At 40.8% G+C, this 22,058-nt stretch overlaps 1 long non-coding RNA gene across 1 annotated transcript; it reads left to right on the forward strand.

Annotated features, from left to right (window-relative positions):
- Positions 1 to 1,505: 1,505 nt before the first annotated feature.
- LOC124017608 lies at positions 1,506 to 21,624 on the forward strand. The gene is made up of 3 exons (XR_006835511.1): positions 1,506 to 1,639; positions 20,289 to 20,483; positions 20,755 to 21,624. It is a non-coding gene; the product is annotated as an uncharacterized LOC124017608 (long non-coding RNA).
- The last annotated feature ends 434 nt before the right edge of the window (positions 21,625 to 22,058 follow it).

A 22,058-nucleotide genomic window follows, 5' to 3' on the forward strand; every position in this document is an offset into this window, starting at 1 on the left:
ATAGTCTAGCTAGCTACATTTTCAGATAGTACACGACAGAGGTGGGACCAAGTCATTGTTTTAACAAGTCACAAGTAAGTCTCAAGTCTTAGCACTCAAGTCCCAAGTCAAGTCCAAAGTCAAGACAGGCAAGTCCGAGTCAAGTCTCAAGTCCAGACTGACAAGTATCAAGTCAAGTCTCAAGTCCTAAACTTTGACTTTCGAGTCCTAAGCAAGTCATAATGTGCTCTTCACCAAATGTAATACCATTTCATATTTTTAACAAGAGTAATAGTTAGTATATTACATTTACGCAAATCATGAATGCTTCTAAAAATATCTATACATTTATTACTTTCCAAATAAACATGACATTTTCATGGAAATACATGGGTAGCCATGAGAAAGATCCCCCCCAACCTCCCATAGTGAACGACTATCGAGGATTGCTGTGGGGCGCAATTGGGCGATGTCAGCTTGTACACAATCGCCCGACCCTAACACACACACACTCTCTGTGTGGTTACAGTAGGCTAACATATGTCAATGGTTTTAGGAACAGCAGTAACATCAGGCAGGGTTTAGGCTACCAACTGCCTAGCCAGTTGTAGCTCAATCTTGGGTGCAATGATCACGTTCCCACACTGACTGACTGTGTGGAGGATCCTTGATTTAACGTTACGTTAGCCTACATGCAACACTAATTATAAATGATATAGCTGTCAGCTATATTAGCCACGACTTACCGTTCTTTGTGCAGCTTCAAATGTCGAACAAAGTTGGAAATTGTTGCATCTCCGTCTGTAATTTTCTTCCTGCATGATTTGCAAGTTGTTTTTTGTTTGTTGATACAGTGTCGTCTTTAAATCCGAAAATAATAATTTGGGGTATCATCTTTCCAAGTGCTCCATCTGACTTCACCCGTCGACATTCCTCTGCACTGCCACGCGCAGCCTTTTCTCAGCTGGCACAATTTGATTTTCTTGCTCTGAGTCTCTACTTTTATCCAATGTAAAAAACACAATTTCAAATAAGACTGCATCGAGCTGGTCGGTCACGTTTGTTTAACAGTATATTTAGTGAATGGGCGAGCTAAGGATGTTGATATATAGTAAGGCATGATATTAGGACAAGTGTTTATTTCAAGCAAGTGTATTTGATGGATTTTGTTTCTGTTGTAGCTAGCTTGACTGGCTAGCCACTTCGGTAGCTACTGGCTGAGAAGAAAGAGATGAGAGAACATTTTTCTGACTGAAGTACAGATCTTTTGACGGTGATACCGAACTTGACTACAAATAGATTCTAATTAGTATTATTTATTTGGACAAATTATAACAGGTGAACTACAGATAGTGAAAAGTAAAACATGGTTTACAAAGAATTTGCAGGTGAGGTGTAAAAGCCTGTTAAATAACTATTGAAACAAATGTTTACTTTTACACTCTTTACAACCAGGACAGGTCGAGGGAGGAGACAAAAGGAGACAGCAACATAGAAGTCTTAACAACAGCAACAGAATAGTGCAAATAAGAGAGACAGCTACTTTCCTGGACCCCGGGAAAAGTAACTGCTGCTTCTGCAAAAACAAATGTGGATCAAAATAAACAAAATAATAACCACAGACGATACAGAGCGAGCGATGGAGAGAGGCAGAGGAGGGGTGAGCACACTCTAGACTGTATCACTTAAAGCTACTCTATGGATTCTAATTACAGCACTGTGTGCATGTGAGAGAGGGTGTTTAGGCACAGTTTGGCTCATTGGACAGGTCGGAATCTTTGTTTGAAGTTGTTGAGTGGTATGGAGGTTTTTGGCAGTACACTGTACTGCCTTCAGAAAGTGTTCATACCGCTTGAGTTATTCCACATTTTGTTGTGTTACAGCCTGATTTCTTTTTTCTTCACATTTATTGATAATGAAATACAGAAATATGTCATGTCAGTATGTCAAGTATTCACACCCCTGAGTCAATACATGTTAGAATCACCTTTAGCAGCGATTACAGTGGTGAATCTTTCTGGGTAAGTCTCTAAGAGTTTTGCACACCTGGATTGTACAATATTTGAACATTATTATTTTTTAAATTCTTCAAGCTCTGTCAAGTTGGTTGTTGATCATTGCTCGACAGCCATTTTCAAGACTTGCCATAGATGTTCAAGACGATTTAAATCAAAGCTGTATCTAGGCACCTCAGGAACATTCAATGTTATCTTGGTAAGCAACTCACGTGTATATTTGGTCTTGTTTAAGGTTATTGTCCTGCTGAAAGGTGAATTTTGTCTCCCAGTGTCTGTTGGAAAGCAGACTGAATCAGGTTTTCCTCTAGGATTTTGCCTGTGCTTGGTCCTTGCTGATGACAAGCATACCCATAACATGATGAAGTCAACACCATGCTTGAAAATATGAAGAGTGTTACTCAGTGATGTGTTGTATTGCATTTGCCATAACGCTTTGTATTCAGGACATAAAGCTCATTTCTTTGCTAAATTTTCTTCAGTTTTACTTTAGTGCCTTATTGCAAACAGGATGCATTTTTTGGAATATGGCATCCTTCTTTTCACTCTGTCATTTAGGCTAGTATTGTGGAGTAAATACAATGTTGTTGATCCATCCTTAGTTTTCTCCTATCACAGCCATTAAAATGTGTAATTGCTTTAAAGTCAAATTCCTTCCTCTCCGACAATTGAGATAGGAAGGACATCTGTATTATTGTAGTGACTGGGTGTATTGATACACCATCCAAAGTGTAATTAATAACTTCATCATGCTCAAAGGGATATTCAAAGTCTTTTTTTTAAATGTTGCCCATCTACCAATACATGTAAGGTGCCCTGGTCCTTGTGGCTGTATCTGTGTTTGAAATTCACTGCTCGACTGAGGACCCTTACAGGTAATTGTATCTGTGGGGTACAGAGATGAGGTAGTCATTCAAAAATAATGTTAAACACTATTATTGCACACAGAGGTGTGAACACTATCTGAAGGCACTGTATGTGTTCCACAGTAGAGAGTAAGGAGTGATCCAGAGTAAAGAAACCCACAGCAGCTACTGTAATTGAGTACTGGCAGTGTCTGCAGTGTCTGCAGTGTCTGCTATTATTTTGACAAAATTCTTAGATTTGAACTAAAATAAATACGAACTGAAAATATGAATTGATATCAGTCTAAACATTAAACCAGCACCTGTCTAACACCGCATTGAAAAAATGTCAAACTAAATAAAAGCTTGATCTAATCTCTCAATCTTCATCTCAAAGTGCACCAAATTCATGAATTTAGCTGTTTAAATTCCTTATTTATTCAATTTTACAGGGGAGGAGGACCCCGGACCCCACTACTGGCTTTGGTCTAAGCCCCAAATGTCTTTAAATCCTAGAAACACCATTAAATGGACCCCTCCACGTTAACAGTTTGTCACTGGAGAGAATGCTCCAATGACATAAAACTGAGGGACACACATTATACTCGTAAAAAAAACATTCCACAGGTGCATGTTCATTAATGGTTTATGGTTCATTGAACAAGCATGGGAAACAGTGTTAAAACCCTTTACAATGAAGATGTGTGAAGTTATTTGGATTTTTACAAATGATCTTTGAAAGACAGGGTCCTGAAAAAGGGACATATATTTTTTTTTGCTGAGTTTATATATGACTTAGTTCACTGTCTAGCATTCACAATAATATATGTATAATATAATAATATATGTATATCTCTAAATCCCCCCAAACATGTCACTACACCTCTACACATCACCAGTGGGACAAGCCAATTTGCAAGCCCCCAGTAGTTTCTACAATGCATGCAAATATACAGCATGTTTTGCAGTATAAAGAACTTGCATATGTTTTTTTATTAAATATAACAGAAAATGTATGTATGTTTCTGTAATTTTTAAGTGTTTTTTTCATGATGCCAATGTCAAGGTACAGCATTTACCTCCACAATTCAATAATGACACACATGTAAAGATACCAAAGTGTCTGAAAAGTTGGTGCACTTATAGAAAAATACAAAAAAAGATTTGTATTCAAACGATGTTCCACAGACCAATACACTTTTCCTTTCAATGAACACTAACTGAATGGGACTGAGGGCCGTCAATGTAAAGAGGCGAGAGGAAAATATATCAGAGAGAGAGTACATTAGAGTCCACTTGTCTTTTCACAGGAGGCTGTAGTTGAGAGCAGACCAGGGCCCTGTAATGACAGGTTGTCACAGCATGCTATGTAGGAGCCCCGCTGGGTAAATCCCTCGGTCCCACCCACATTGAGGACAGACTGGCAACCTGTAATTCCTCCACATGGATCCCGCCCGCCCAGGCCTGGCTTAAACAGCTTTTAGCAGGGAGGGAGTGAGGAAATTGGTGAATGATAGTGTTGATTTCCTGTGACATGCAATAGACTGAAGTCAAAGCATTTGGCATGTTCGTTTGCACTCAAGAAAGGCACCCACTCGATTCTCAATTGCATTTGTGTAGTGCAAATTTGGGCATATAAAATAAAGAATTGTATGTTGGGCAATCATGAGATTATGCTTTCATGCAAGCATTTTGTTTCTCAGTTTTGTTATGCTATGAAGTACATTTCAAAATCCCAAATCCACCCACTTTATTTAGTGATATTGAGTAGAATAAATGTTTATTTTGTATTTGAAATAGCAGCAAACATTCACTCTACACAATTATTGTAGGTGGAAAACTTGTTTTTAAACTTTCTCTCTCATCTACATACAGAGCATATTTGCAAGCACTCACATTATCATCACAGCAGTTGAAAATCAGATTGTAAACAGAGGTGTTTTCTAACTTCTCTGTGATATTGTGAATTGAGATGAAGCCAGAGGATCACCAAATTAATCTAGAACCCTTGGGGAAATTTTGGAAAAACCTGCACAGTTGCAGAAAACTCAGGAAGCCATATATTAAATGTCATCTTCTCTACACAATCTAACATAGTATCTGTGAGATGCTTGGCAGTGAGGCAGTGATAGTCATTGGCGCACACTGAGGACACCAGTGGGGAGAGAATAGGGAATATTTGTCAAGCAACATGCGGATTGGATGCATCCTATGGCACATATTACACAAAAGATCCCACTCTCACCATGTTAAAGGGGTCATCCTCATTTCAGCTATAGCATGAGATGGCAGGTAGCCGAGTGGCCTAGTAGCCTAGTAGCCTAGTTTCGTTCTGCCCTTGAGCAAGGCAGTTAACCCACTGTTCCCTGGTAGACTGTCATTGTAAAAAAAAAAATGTTCTTCACTAACTTGCCTAGTTAAATAAAGGTTTTAGAAAATCAGCCGTCAAACGGAAAGAAGTGGTTATTTACGGTAGCTATTCATGTAAGGATGGGAAAGCACTGCTGTCATTTTTGCACGTACAAAGAAAGTTTTTTTTTTAAACGGTCTGAACAGGGACAGTGGAGTTAGTCTCAGGACTGGAGACAGAGGAGCTGTGATCCTGATCCTGACATTTGGAGAGGAATCCCCTCCAGCAGCCTTGTGTTTCCGAGGTTCCTGTAATTCACCAAGACGATTAGTGGAGGAAGAGAGGCTGGAGTGGCGGTAGAGCAGAGGAGGAATCGCCCGTCCACTGAGAGAGAACTCTGTTCTGAGGTTCTGTTGAAAGAAGCTATAAGCTTTAATGCCTCCTTAGCCTTCGTAAAAGGAGAGTTGCAATTTGTCTCGGAACCCACCACAGTTGATCCAATCCTCCTTTAACAAACCTCAACGAGGAGGACTTAGTGAAATGTCAAACGCCATGTTGGCTAATTTTGTAGGGTACTTTGTTGGACTGTTGGTCATCGGCAAGGGAGACAACAACCGGTCTTTTGTAGTGTGATAATTCTAAACAACAATTCTATTGCAAATTCAAACTCTGACAGTATTTTTCTATGTTCAATGCTTTACTATTCCATTTCAATGTATCTACATCTAGTTGTCACAGGGCCTAGAACCAGGGTCAGTAGCATACAGTAGGAAGGATGGGATTTCAAATCAGGGTGAATGAACCGGAAACTCACTTTTTTTTTTGAAACCAATAAATAGAACACTGTAGTCTATATAAATCCCTCTGAATATCCCACCAGTACAGCATGACCTCACTTTCAGATAAAACATGAGGTAGGAATGAGGTTTACTGGGAACAATGCATTGTTATTGCTAAGGCTAAACAGTAGTCCAATTCCGTAGAAATATAGGGTCATTGCCAAGAAAAACGAATGTGAGTTTCTCTGCCGGTACAATGCAATCGTTCCCAAACACAAGGATGCAAGAGTCCTTTCGGAATAAACAGTGGCCAGACATCCAGGCATCTGTTACCGTTAATTTGCTCACTTCTCACTATACAGTTGAACTTTGAACTTTAAACAGTACTCCTTGACCTCCCTTTGTTCAAACGCCCTCTTCTCACGATACCTGCAACAAATATACATTTACTGTTTACAGTAAAACTACATCAAATTATTTACATGCTGAAAGCCTACTATAGCAGCTATTTGTAGCCAAACGCTAATGGACCTGTGAATACCTTCATGTGGACAGGAGTCACAGGATGTGGTCCTGGTTGGTTGGTCGCTGATTCCCCCTGTATCAGATAAATAGCAGGTGTGTCTTGTAATTTTGTAATGTGTTTAGTCTCCGTCTAACCCAAACATTTGTGTATCGACCTCAAGCACAATGAAACAGGAAAAGAATCACCATATCTGGACCCATCAAAACGGCCCAACCGACCCCTCCCTTTGCCTCGGTATTCAGTTGTGTAAGCAATGACACCCACCTTAGAACAGAAGGAAGTCGGATTCCAGGGGCACTGAACATCTGCTCACAGAGCAGTGAGAAGTAGACTCAGCCCATTATGTCAGAGGTATTAAATGGTCTACCTTCAGGTGGCACAGACAGAAGGTGTAAGCGGTCTATTGATAAGTCATTATTCAGAATGTAATCTGAAACTCATCTTCTGAACCCTGTGGATCAGTCAAGTGTGCACAGAGTATGGCCCAGGCAGCAGGCACTGTGACCTATGATATAGTCACAGTATTTGCCATAATGTCATTCTGTAGTAGTGTCTTATGGGAATGCTGGTGAAGGCCCTAAAGGGTGTTTCATATGACCTCAGCTTTCTGAAGTTGCATGATGTCATGTACTGTAATTAGGTTGGGATAGAACAGTTCTGTTTTGCCTTGGGTTTTCCCACATTTAGCCTCACTACTCAGTGGTAATGGAGTAATAAGGAGAGTGATGCAGGAACCTATTGAGATGGACCAGATCTGATTTGTCTCAGATAGAGATCAGTGTGTTTCTAAGCCTGTCTAGTGACTCATGTTCTTATCGCTCGATTTGCTCATAATCCATATTTTCTGAGGTAAAAGGCCAATATTCCAACCCGAAGATAAAATAAACATTGTTAATTTATTAATTACAGTTGAACATCAATAGATGCTTGCATCCATTACAACAGTCAGATGTCTCAATAAGCTTCCTGAAGACCAAAAGACCTCGGCAGAGAGGAAGAAACTCTGAAACTACATAAAACGGCTCCTCCGTTTCAGGCCAATGTCATCTTATCGATCTGTTATATCAAGTCTGAGTAATTGGGAAGCCATTAAAAACAGTGAGAGGGGAAGTTAAGAGGGAAGAGATGCTGCTGATAAAGAAGGTTTCGTCATCTGAACATTCAACTTTCTCTCTCTGTCTCTCCGTTTCTCTGTCTCTGTCTCTGTGTCTAATAAGAAAACTATTCTGTTGAATTTCTGTCACTTTATTTTTAGCCTGCTCCCCACATAGACCCTTTTAAACATACCACAGCTCGCCTCACTCCACAAGGAGCTGCTCTCCAATATTTGTCTACCCCCCAGCAGGAAGAAAAACCTTAACATCCTTTGCAAGAAATGCGCCCCCTCAACTCTAAGATTCCCAGTAGTCAGTCATAAGTAAGTGAGGGTCAGGCCAAGAGCAGCTGGGTAGGGTATGGGAGAAAAGCATTTAGAGCTGCACCAATTATATCATTTCCTGTTCTGTTTCCTGTAAAAAAAAAAGTAAATTACCAGAAATCCAGGAGAGACTAAAGTATTCTATTCCCTTCAATAGAATGAATAGAATAGTACCTCATCATTGGGTTCTGGTACAAATCCATTACATAAAGTTGTCATACTATAACTAGCATGGCTTGAGAGCAGCTACTGCATAGAATCCATTTAGTTTATGTAACCTGACAAAGTTCTGAAAAGTGAATGGTAAAATTAATCGGAACAATTCTCTAAATATAGCTAGATAATATGACTATTTTGCTGTTAATTAACGACCGGAAAATACACAAGTGTCTTCAGAGGCAAAACCTGTTGTTTTTTAGAGTGAATAAATAATTGTTAACACTAACCGAAATTATAGTATTTGTGTCAAAACATAAATCTGATTGAGCTGGAAAATGATATTCTTTGAACCAACAACAATATCAGCTCAATCGAACTTTCTCGGTGACGCTTTCAGATAAGAAGTACATTTCATGGATTTCGTGTAATTTCGGGTTAAGGAGTCAGCCTTTCTTATTAAAACAGACATCATTTCATTCAAACATTTAATTTCCGCTCTGAAAATACAAACATTTAATGAATTATTGGGACCCACGGTTCTAATTGATTACATATGTAAAGAATCAGCACTTTGACATGATGTGTCAACGATAGCCTTTTCTATTTCACACTCATAAATTAACTTTCATAGATAACAACAATTGCAACTTAGGAGTGGAAGAACTTGGGAAGAAAAAAAAAACCATCAAAGAATTCAAGAAATTGAAATAATAAATGGCAGGCTAATCTTAATGAGGTAAATGCACTATTCATACATTTCAATGTCTATATTTACATACAGTGTAGGAATGAATGCCCAAGTGTGTATATCTGAATAAATATTTCATCAAAGCCACAGACTCCCTTGACGATTGCAGGTTAGTAACTCTGTCTAGCACGCCTCACTTCAAAATGAACCCAGAGCCAACCATTCCTCGAGCAATTTTACATAGTAGTTTGTCAAATCCAGAATTATCAAGAGTTTTTCGACAGAGAGATCCTACTACACCAATGAGGGTTCATGGAGCCTCCATTGGATAACCTGATGAGAAAGTTGAGCATCTTGACTTAAGTGATCTTTGTCCACAACCTGGCTAATTATCCCAGTGGTGGTCGTTAACCTCTGGTTCCTCGTTCCGTTCCATAATCTGGATGGACGCTCCAATACGAAGTCCAAGGCAACCCCCTCCCCTTTCATTCCTTCACATACCCAAACTCTTTCAGAAAACCTTGAAAACTAATTTCAGAATAATTTGTGCTAATTTTAAACATGTGTACACCTTAGAAATGTCTACCTTACAGCAAAAATGAACAATGATATAACATAGCCATGAAAACACGTTGACACTGTTTATTTAGGTAACACCATCGTCCACAATATCAAATATTTTGCTTGATTACTTTTTGGCTTGACGATATAGACCCTTTTCCTTTAATCAAATGTGGAATGACATGTTCGCTTTGATTTTCTGCTCAAAGTCAAGGTTTCATTCGTTACCCTTTCGACATCTAAGGTGTTTCCTTTGTCCCTTCATGTTTCAACCACATCAGAGAGAAAAAAGTGAAGTCATCTGGCCATGATTGCGATTTTCACCACCCAGATATGGGAGCTTTAAAATAAACAGAGTGCAAATCAAGCTTGGCTCATCACAGAATTAATAATACGAAACACCTTCAACACAATGGTCACACATTTGTGTTGGTTGGTTCCACGCCATACTAATGTGTGGAACCGGATCTTTCGTCTCAAAGTTCTCAGAATATAGCTATTGAATAAACATTTTGTGCTGGCGGTTCAAACATCCAGGTATACGGCAGGAGACAATGTGAGGCCATTGGATTGTAACTAAGATACCTTTTATGTAAATTCAATAGTAAATTATTAGCCAGAACTCATATTGAAAGACATTTCCTTCTATACTATATAGTTTCCTGTGCTCCTCATCCTACAGGGACTGTAACATTTTATTGGAGAAAATGCAAGATTCTGTTTCTCTGCCTCTAATCATGGAGGACCTAAGAGTGTTCCGTAGGGAGATTCCAAGAATTCCTGTAACATCTTTGCCAGCGAGTGTTCCTCTTTAATTTTCCTCACCAGCATCTCTTATTTTAGCAGGCCTACAGTGATTTCCCTTAATGTGTCATTTCTTAAGATTAAGAAACTTGATCATTTCAAGATATAGTCTCAAGGAGTTGATTTAAGTGGGTACCCTAACCGGAGAAATACTGTGCCTTCGGAAAGTATTCAGACCCCTTCCCTTTTTCCACATTTTGTTACAGCCTTATTCTGAAATGTAATAACACATTTTTTAAAGTCATCAATGTACACACAAATAGCACATAAGGACAAAGTGAAAACAGATTTATAGAAATTTGAGTGTGAATTTATACATTTTTATAAAAAAACTAAAACAGAAATATCTTATTTACATAATTATTCAGACCCTTTGCTATGAGACTCGAAATTGAGCTCAGGTGCATCCTGTTTCCATTTGTCATCCTTGAGATGTTTCAACAACTTCATTGGAGTCCACCTGTGGTGAATTCAACTGATTGGTCCAAATTTGGAAAGGCACACACCTCTCTATATAAGGTCTCACAGTTGACAGTGCATGTCAGCGCAAAAAAAACAAGCCATGAAGTCGAAGGAATTGTCCGTAAAGCTCCGAGACAGGATTATGTCGAGACACAGATCTGGGGAAGTGTACCAAAAAATGTCTGCATCATTGAAGGTCCCCAAGAACACAGTGGCCTCCATAATTCTTAAATGGACGAAGTTTGAAACCACCAAGATTCTTCCTAGAGCAGGCCGCCCGGCTAAACTGAGCAATCAGAGGTGAAAGGTCTTGGTCAGGGAGGTGACCAAGAACCCAATGGTCACTTTGACAGAGCTCCAGAATTCCTCTATGAAGATGGGAGAACCTTCCAGAAGGACAACCTTCTCTGCAGCACTCCACCAGTTAGGCCTTTGTGTTAGAGTGGCCAGACGGAAGCCACCCCTTCTGGAAAAGGCACATGACAGTCGATTTGGAGTTTGCCAAAAGGCACCTAAAGGACTCCCAGACCATGAGAAACAAGATTGTCTGGTCTGATGAAACCAAGACTGAAATCTTTTGGAGGAAACGTGGCAACATCCCTATGGTGAAGCATGGTGGTGGCAGCATCATACTGTGAGGATGTTTTTCAGCGGCAGGAACTGGGAGACTAGTCAGGATCAAGGCAAAGATGAACGGAGCAGTGTACAGAGAGATCCTTGATGAAAACCTGCTCCAGAGCGCTCAGGACCTCAGACTGGGGTGAAGGTTCACCTTCCAACAGAACATCGACTCTACGTATCCAGCCAAGACAACGCAGGAGTGGCTTCGAGACAAGTCTCTGAATGTCCTTGAGTGGCACTGCCAGAGCCCGGACTTGAACCTGATCAAACAGAGAGACAGAGACCTGAAAATAGCTGTGTAGCAACGCTCCCCATCCAACCTGACAGAGCTTTTAGAGAAGAATGGGATAAACTCCCCTAATAGAGGTGTGCCAAGCTTGTAACGTCATACCCAAGAAGACTCAAGGCTGTAATTGCTGCCAAAGGTGCTTCAACAAAGTACTGAGCAAAGTGTCTGATTACTTATGTAAATTTAATATTTATGTTTTTCATTTTTAATAGATTTGCAAAGAAAATCTAAAAACCTGTTTTTGCTTTGTCATTATGGGGTATTGTGTGTAGATTGATGAGGGAAAAAAATATTGAATCCATTTTAGAATGAGACGGTAACGTAACAAAATGTGGAAACAGTGAAGGGGTCTGAATACTTTCCAAATGCACTGTATACCAGGACAACAAATCAGAGATATGATAACAAATCAATGAGCACATCTTGAAGAAATGTGATTTGACCCAGACAGTTCTAGATTACATGACTTCAACTCTAACACAAAGAGACGTTTTAGAGTGGGCCCTAACTAATCCACACCACACCTAGCTCACCCAAGCCTTACTCACTGAGCTGTTCCATCCAAAGCCCCACCTAGCTAATTCGCTTCTGACCATTCTCATCCTTTCCACACGTCACACTAAACCCATTGGGATGTTCCACCTAAACCACACCAGAGTGAGTACAGTACATTAACTTGATTGATAGGATAAAGCTATGAAAATGTATCTTAAAAGTAGTTATAAACAGGCCAAATTGGCTGCTACAGTGACGATTGGCCTGACAATAGGTAATAGATAGTAGACATGTGGTGGGTGACATCACAAGCAGCATACAGCATGGTGAACATTCCAATGATCCTCCATCTCCCAGTCAGTCAGGGCATCTGCCTCCCAACGATCCGAGACGTACGGGGAACAACCATTCGCTCATCTCCCCATGGGGCGGATTGAGCATGCTCACACTGGGGCTGCGTCCCAAATGACAGCCTATTCACTATATACTTTACTATATACGTTACTTTTGACCAGAGCTCATAGGTAATAGGGTGCCATTTGGGAGGCAGACTGGGAGAAGGCAAAGCACCCGAATGGGTGAGGTGTTACGAGATACTTCCCACGATGTCTTCATGGCAACATTGTTAAACCTTTCCTGAACCTGCCCTCTGGACTAACTACATATGGTCATCATCTGTTCATCAGGGTTAAGAGGATAACACAACAGGAATTGCTTGACTTGCTTCACTTTATTGCATCCACCCAGTGCAGGATCAAGAAACAGGGATTCAGCCTGCATGTTCCATGTCTATCTCAGCAAGACCAGACTATGTATTTTAACATGATAGAAATCAGGAAAACACAATTGTCATTGATCAATGTTGTATTAACACCAGATACTATATACACTGAGTGTACAAAATATTAGGAACACCTTCCTAATATTGAGTTGCACCCCCTTTTGCCCTCAGAACAGCCTCATTTCGTCAGAGCATGAACTCAAAGAGTTCCACAGGGATGCTGGCCCCTGTTGACTCCAATTCTTCCCGCTGTTGTGTCAAGTTGGCTGGATGTCCTTTGGGTGGTGGACCACTCTTGATGCACACAGGAAACTGTTGAGTGTGAAAAACCCTGCAGCATTGCAGTTCTTGACAAACTCACCTACTACCATACCCCGTTCAAAGGCACTTACATTATAAGGCTTGCCCTATCACCCTATCACCCTATCACCTTGCCCTATCACCTAATGGCACACATACACAATCCATGTCTCAATTGTCTCAAAATCCTTTAACCTGTTTCATGTACACTGATTTAACTGGATTTAACTAGTGACATCAATAAGAGATCATAGCTTTCACCTGGATTCACCTGGTCAGTCTATGTCATGGAAAGAGCAGATGCTCCTATTGTTTTGTGCACTCAGTGTAAACCAATCGTTTGGCAGACAGGTGTATCACCTCGCCTAATATACCGTGAGGGAAATAACACGTACTGTAGTTAAACATCTGGGACCATGATGCAGGTTCTTTTCTGTAACAGCACGGTTTAGGAGTGCCAGCCAGTTCTACGTGCATCTGCTGGGAACTCATAGAATCTATTTAATCTGGCATGGAAATATCTGGAATAACTGGTTTTACTGTGAGCTCATCTGGCTTTAGTGGTCCTGACAGGACTTCCAGGCTGGTTCCACACTGCATTCCCTCTCTCTCACACACACACACACACACACACACACACACACACACACACACACACACACACACACACACACACACACACACACACACACACACACACACACACACACACACACACACACACACACACACACACACACACACACACACACACACACACACACACACACACACACACACACACGCACACACGCACACACACACAGACTCTTGGGCGTAAGCATGCATGGACACACATGCCCTCAACCATTCACTGTCCTTTACAGTGGAACAGGAAGTAGAGGATTCAAAATCAATGTGAGGAGCACAATTCATTTACACAGGCTTGTCAATAATACATGCAGTGAATATAATGTTGTCTATACAGTTTTTATTTATTCACTGTCCAAGCTCAGAGTAAATATTTATTGCAGCAGTTAGTTAGCCAAAAGCTTTCCTAGACATTTCAGGCAATATGGAATGCTTTACAGCTGTTACAGACTCTTGTGAGAAGTGCTTGGTGATTAAACAAGCCCCTGACCCAGAAATGATACCGCTCATTCCGCAGAGACACAGAGACACACACACACACACACACACACACACACACACACACACACACACACACACACACACACACACACACACACACACACACACACACACACACACACACACACACACACACACACACACACACACACACACACACACACACACACACACACACACACACACACACACACACACACACACACACACACACACCAAAGACAATCTGTTCTTTAAACATCAGGAAGATGAGACACAGCTCTGGGTTTTCACCCTCTCCTCTGGAGCAACTTGAGTCTTCATTATAGACTAGAAAGCCTCTCTTTTCACCTCTTTTGTTCTGTGTAGAAGTGAGGGATCTTATAGGCTTGTGAACATATTGACAGAGAGAGGAGAGAGGGTTGTACTTCCGTAATCCTGGGTGGGAAAGGGACTAGATATAATAAGCTTGGGCTCTTTTTCTGTTTAGATATTTCTCTCTGTCATGGCTCCAACAGACTAGCCCTCTGATGTTAGCGTGGTGGTCACAAATAATGGTGCATCATGGGACTGTTATCAACTCTGCCAAGGAGATGGCTACAGGGAGTTTGTGGAAAAGCGCCTTTGTAGCCTCTCTTCTTTTACCCTCTTCATGTTGGAGCTATTGGTGAATCTGGTGTCCACTGGGTCGGTCTATAACATTCTGAAGTCCTCTGGAACTGGCATTGTATTAGAGCCAATGACATGTCATCCTCAAACAGATCTTGTTTTTAGTTTGAGTGTTAGGACTGCAGAGTGGGCTCACTTTAGCCATTCATGTATTTTCAATGTCAAACAAAAGATCCCTTTTTCTTCAGTGCTAGGGGGTTTGGATTGGAGTTAATATGATTCCAGCCCCGTCTCTTTGATGTAATTGAACCCTACAGGGAGTACATTTTTTCTCTCACTGCGGTCTTCTCTATTAGAGAGCTTCAGATGTCAGACACTTATTTGAGCTTCATTGCGGGGCTCTCATAGAGAACAAATTGATATGATGGACCTTCTGGTTTTTTCATGACCCCTTTCCACCTGCAAAAGCTTGGATGGCTTTTATTGAGAAGATACATGGGAAGACAATGCATGACTTTGATTGAGAAGATACATGGGAAGACAATGCATGACTTTGATTGAGAAGATACATGGGAAGACAATGCATGACTTTTATTGAGAAGATACATGGGAAGACAATGCATGACTTTGATTGAGAAGATACATGGGAAGACAATGCATGACTTTGATTGAGAAGATACATGGGAAGACAATGCATGACTTTGATTGAGAAGATACATGGGAAGACAATGCATGACTTTGATTGAGAAGATACATGGGAAGACAATGCATGCCTTTGATTGAGAAGATACATGGGAAGACAATGCATGACTTTTATTGAGAAGATACATGGGAAGACAATGCATGACTTTGATTGAGAAGATACATGGGAAGACAATGCATGACTTTGATTGAGAAGATACATGGGAAGACAATGCATGACTTTTATTGAGAAGATACATGGGAAGACAATGCATGACTTTGATTGAGAAGATACATGGGAAGACAATACATGACTTTGATTGAGAAGATACATGGGAAGACAATGCATGACTTTGATTGAGAAGATACATGGGAAGACAATGCATGACTTTGATTGAGAAGATACATGGGAAGACAATGCATGACTTTGATTGAGAAGATACATGGGAAGACAATGCATTACTTTTATTGAGAAGATACATGGGCTGGCAGTGGGTTCAAATACCAGGCATGACACAGCCATGGCACTTTGAAAGTTGAAGTCGATATACACATTATTTTGCTAAGGCAATAGAGTGTAAGCAAAATGTGCAGTCTGTCATAAATATTCAGATAGTGTTAAACATTGTTCTGGCACATGCATTTACATGTTTGTTTACCTGGCTTGTAAATGGAATGGAACAACACTCTCTTGAAGATATAAACAAACAAAAGTAAAGACTGCCCAGTGGAAAAAAATGAAGTGGATGAACCAAAACCATCCGTTTACATTATTCTGTCATTGTACCATATTTTTACATAATGGTTCATGTCTGTTAGACCACAGAGCATAATATTGAATATCATTTTATATTAAAAGGTAGCATGATTGTCAGAACGTTACAGTACATATATAGACAAAAACATAAAAATAATCAAAGACGATTCTGACTGTTGAGGCAATTCATGATCAAGTCTTAGTCAGCAAGTACGGTGGTCCTTATAGCCTCTTCTTAGACCCAAATACTTTGTGATAATGAATCCACAAGTATATCTGGACAAATGGTGATTGTTTAGTGGCAGGTTATGAGCCAATTCTCTCTCATAGTTGGCTGAGAAGGCTGCTCTGCTCTCAACAAATGTATTTACTGGATAATCAGTGTGGGTGGTGGGTTAAACAAGCCTAAATGCAAGCCGTCAATCTGATTGTTTAGTGATGTCACTAAAATAATGTATGGGGAACAAAATATTTCTCCCTCATAGAATTTGAAATTCTACAATTGGACAAAATGTATGCATTTCATATGAGTTAAACGTTTACAATTTATAAACTTGATCTCCACTGTAAAAAGCATCTAGACATTATCTCCCATTTCTTTTAGACTTGTAATTGGTTTTCAAAAGCGGGGATTTGTATAAACCTTGCTGTCTGTCTCTCTGACATTTGCAACATTGTTTTAATATTGCAATTGTCCTATAGCTGTCCTATAGTAATGTGTAATGTGTAATTAATTAGTAAGTAATGTGGGGTTGGGAGTTGGGATGAGACAGACAGGTAGTTTTTCTCAGCCAGTCGAAATCATGAATCAGCATCCTTTTTATGGATACATACAACAAAATGTCAATAGCAAACAGGTGAAATGAAATTAAATGCTGCTAGTTCGCAGTCTTTCCAGCTTCAGTTTGAAGTGATTGTGTTAGCTGAACAACAGTGTCCTGACAAGAGACCACATTTTCTATGCCAGTTGAAATCGCGCATCATTAGCTCATTGTTATGGATGTATCCAAATAAACATCACTAGAAAACAGCTTAAACAAATGCAAATGTAGCTACTTCTCGGCTTTTCTGGCTGCACTGTTTGACGTGACTGTGTTAGCCACAGTTGGCTAGCTAGCAAGTAAGGGAAAACAACGTTGCCAGCCATCATGACAACAGACGATTTAGAATGAACAACTTTGTTGCGTCCATCGATTTAGAACAAAAAGACTTAACTGGGTCGTGTCTCTGGCAACCTAACCGATAGAACGAACGACCAGCTGGCTTGGGTAGCAAACCCTAGATTTGTGTTGGGACTATATCTCATGGAAGGATGAAATAGTATGAATAAATTTGTCAAAATCAAGTTTCTGAAAATATGTCAATCATTATTTGAATATGTTGGTAACCTGTTATAATGCCCTCGAAGCAAGTGTTTGAAGGATATATTGGCACGGTTTGCCAGCCCTCGACAAACAACACCCGTGCCAATATATCCTCCAAACTCCAGCTTCGAGGGCACTATCGCTTAAAGATTCTGTGTCATAAAAATCAAGAATTTCTACACGCAATTAGAAGTATTTCTGCTTCTCACTGGTAGAAACGGTCCATATGCATTTCCTGGTTGTAAGCAAACCAAGGCTAGTGTAATGATGTGCGCTGAGAGTCGGAAAGGAAGTTCAGGGAGTGAGTGTTTTAACCCTTTCATGCGTGAGTTCCAAATATCTCTAACGGTCGGCCCAGAGTTTTTTTTATGCACGTGATGTTAGAACGTTCTCTCCATTCCAGAATGTAATTGTTACACAACAGTACATTTAATCCGCGCTGCCCTCAAACCAAGGCACGCAGCCTGTTTTTATTTATAGGCTGTTTTAAACTTCTCAAATTATTTTCTAACAAGTTTTTTATTTTCTAATAACAGTTTTCATTGGAGGTATGTTCCGACTCATTCATTCACATAAAAGTAGTCATTTTTGGCCTCTTGGGTGGCGCAGTGGTATATACTGTGTAACTGTATAGCTTCCGTCCCCCTCCAAGGTCTCAAAGCGAGTGACCTGGAGGTCCGTGGGGCGACGAAACGTCCGGGTTAGGGAGGGTTTGGCCGGTAGGGATATCCTTGTCTCATCTCACACGAGTGACTCCTGTGGTGGGCCGGGCGCAGTGCACGCCAACCAAGGTCGCCAGGTGCACGGTGTTTCCTCCGAAACATTGGTAACTTTAGGGTGTTATATTCAATCGTGCTTATGTACAGTGGGGCAAAAAAGTATTTAGTCAGGCACCAATTGTGCAAGTTCTCCCACTTAAAAAGATGAGAGAGGCCTGTCATTTTCATCATAGGTACACTTCAACTATGACAGACAAAATGAGAAAAAAAATGAATGAATTTATTTGCAAATTATGGTGGAAAATAAGTATTTGGTCATCTACAAACAAGCAGATATATGGCTCTCACAGACCTGTAACTTTTTCTTTAAGAGGCTCCTCTGTCCTCCACTCGTTACCTGTATTAATGGCATCTGTTTGAACTTGTTATCAGTATAAAAGACACCTGTTCACAACCTCAAACAGTCACACTCCAAACTCCACTATGACCAAGACCAAAGAGCTGTCAAAGGACACCAGAAACAAAATTGTAGACCTGCACCAGGCTGGGAAGACTGAATCTGCAATAGGTAAGCAGCTTGGTTTGAAGAAATCAACTGTGGGAGCAATTATTAGGAAATGGAAGACCTACAAGACCACTGATAATCTCCCTCGATCTGGGGCTCCACGCAAGATCTCACCCTGTGTGGTCAAAATGATCACAAGAATGGTGAGCAAAAATCCCAGAACTACAAGGGGGGACCTAGTGAATGACCTGCAGAGAGCTGGGACCAAAGTAACAAAGCCTACCATCAGCAAGGGCATTGAAGATGAAACGTGGCTGGGTCTTTCAGCATGACAATGATCCCAAACACACTGCCCGGGCAACGAAGGAGTGGCTTCGTAAGAAGCATTTCAAGGTCCTGGAGTGGCCTAGCCAGTCTCCAGATCTCAACCCCATAGAAAATCTTTGGAGGGAGTTGAAAGTTTGTGTTGCCCAGCAACAGCCCCAAAACATCACTGCTCTAGAGGAGATCTGGAATGGGCAAAAATACCAGCAACAGTGTGTGAAAACCTTGTAAAGACTTACAGAAAACGTTTGACCTCTGTTATATACCCTTTGTTGGCAATGACAAAGTATTGAGAAACTTTTGTTATTGACCAAATACTTATTTTACACCATAATTTGCAAATAAATTCATGAAAAATCCTACAATGTGATTTTCTGGATTTTTTTTTCTCATTTTGTCTGTCGTGGTTGAAGTGTATCTATGATGAAAATTACAGGCCTCTCTCATCTTTTTAAGTGGGAGAACTTGCACAATTGGTGCCTGACTAAATACTTTTTTGCCCCACTGTAGCTCGTTACATTCTTCTATTAGCTCTGTAAAACAACGCTAATTGCGTCAGAGAAGTTTTGGCTTGTGGTATTTTGAAGCTACCCTGGCCTTATGACTCCCAAGTGGGGCAGCGGTCTAAGGCACAGCGTCTCAGTGCTAGAGGCGTCACTACAGACACTGGTTCAAATCCAGACTGCGTTTCTATCAAAGTAAGTGCCTTATTATGTTAATAGTTTCTGTATGTGATTTGCATGTGAACTGTACATCCAATTACAAAAAAATCCCTTGTTCAGTAATCATCTCACCTGTTAGTTGGTGGTGAACTATTTGGCCATTGAGGGCTGCGTCAATCAGATGGAAAAATATCTTCTTATACCACTTGGTCGTTTTCTGAGTGCATTCCACAAAGCTTTTTATCATGTCTGCTGTATCCACTGCCCCATTTTGAGGTTATAGTCAAGCACGCAGTCTGGTTTGATTTTTTTTTCTCTACTGTCAGGTGGTCCACCTTCCCTGTGGCCGACATGGTTGCTGTATGGACAGTAGAGAGGACATGTATGTCTCGTTTGTCATGCAACTTTACTGCCAGCTGTTGACCGTTCATCTTCCTGCATCCTAATGCCGGCATCCCCTTCCTGTTTGACCTGACTGTGCCACAGGCCCCTCTGCTGGTGGAGAGCAGATGCTGGAAGAGTGTGGGACTGCTGTACCAATTGTCCACATACAAAGTGTGTCCCTTGCTGAGATGAGGAGCCAGCATGGTCATCACCACGGACCTGGACACCCCCTCATGCTCATCAATGCATAGGTCCTTTTATGGCACAAAGACTCAACCAAATGCTATTGTCAGGCTGGTAAGAATATTTCTTATTTTGTATAACGGGTCATTTAGGATGTCAGTAGCATTGTTGACGAAATGCAGTCATCGCAGCAGAACTAGGAAGTGGTCTTGGGAAAAGAGGGTGGCAAAGAAGGGAGTTGCAAACATAGGATCTGTGCTCCAGTATTCTTTTAGGGAGTTCTTCTTTACTATCCCCATGAGAAGGACTGTCACCAGGAAGGTATACATTTCACTTATTGTGGTTGTCCCCCCCCCCCCACTCCTGGCTCTCTCTTCTCCTGTAGCTCCAAGGCATAGCGATTGGTCTCTACTATGTCTCCCACCAGCTACTCTGTCAGAAGCAACTTGAAGCACTCTGCCTCAGATGGAAATGGCAAGGGCTGTTGCACTCCAGACTGGGACTCATCAAAGCAAACAGCAGGGCCAGGAGGGGTGAAATGGCTGGCAGCCTTCCAGCTACCACAGAACTCCTGTACTTCACCCACTGTTGGTCTTCCTCCATCACCACCAGCATAGATTGTAATGGGCACATATTATGTATGTAAAATACTTTTTTAAGGTTGTACTGATTATGATGAGCTAAGCCAATTCCAGCTATGTGTGTGGAGCCATGTTTGTTGACATACAATGCATTCTGAGTTTCACATAATCGTCTGTCGGACCAAAGATGCTATAACAAAATGAGGTGAGTAAGGGTTCATTCATTTTTTGGGAACTTCAGGAAGTCAATAGTGGGATGTGAATGATGTTAGATGACACACCCCTTCAACATACATACTATAAACAGACCAAACTCATCTTGTCTTCTCTTATTATCTTTGGTTTCTGTGAGGAAAAGAAGCATGGTGGTGTGCTGAAACTAATCATCATCGGGTTCCTTTCGATTTCTAGAAAGTGTTTTACTCAATTATTTCTATAAATGGTGAGCTCACCCGTGATGTGATTCATTATAAATAGTAATTGCTATTAGCTAATTCATATTGTAGTTTGTCAGCCGAGAGTTATAAAAGTATGACCGCTTGTGTTTCGTCAATCTTTCCTCAGTTAGTGCCAGGGCAAATGTAGCCTACATTCTTCCGGTTTGGATGATTGTGTTATGCTATAGATACTTCTGTGAATATCTGAACATTGCATCCAAAAATAAACTGCTCACATTCTGGACATAACTTTGTAAGGACTGTGTTCGTGTAAATAGTTTCTGAAAAAAGTGTGACCAGCCCAAATGCTGATTGTTGCGTCATTTGAAACTGGACGTTCTAAATAAGCATTCTAAATCACACAGGTGTGATCATGCGCTTCAGGGACCACTGTAGCACGATCACACCCGTGTGATGGTACATGTGAAAGGGTTAATAAATAAAACGCAACCTAAAACAAAACAACACAAACAACACACAGACTTAACACTGGAACAGAAACAATAACGCCTGGGGAAGGAACTAAAGAGTGACAAATATAGAGAAGGTAATCAGGGAAGTGATGGAGTCCAGATGGGTCTGATGACGCGCAAGTGCACGTAACGATGGTGACAGGTGTACGCCATAACGAGCAGCAATGTAATTTGCCAGTTGCTATCTAGCTGTCACGG

The sequence above is a fragment of the Oncorhynchus gorbuscha genome, unplaced genomic scaffold (assembly GCF_021184085.1).
Source record: "Oncorhynchus gorbuscha isolate QuinsamMale2020 ecotype Even-year unplaced genomic scaffold, OgorEven_v1.0 Un_scaffold_29:::fragment_2:::debris, whole genome shotgun sequence".
NCBI lineage: Eukaryota > Metazoa > Chordata > Actinopteri > Salmoniformes > Salmonidae > Oncorhynchus > Oncorhynchus gorbuscha.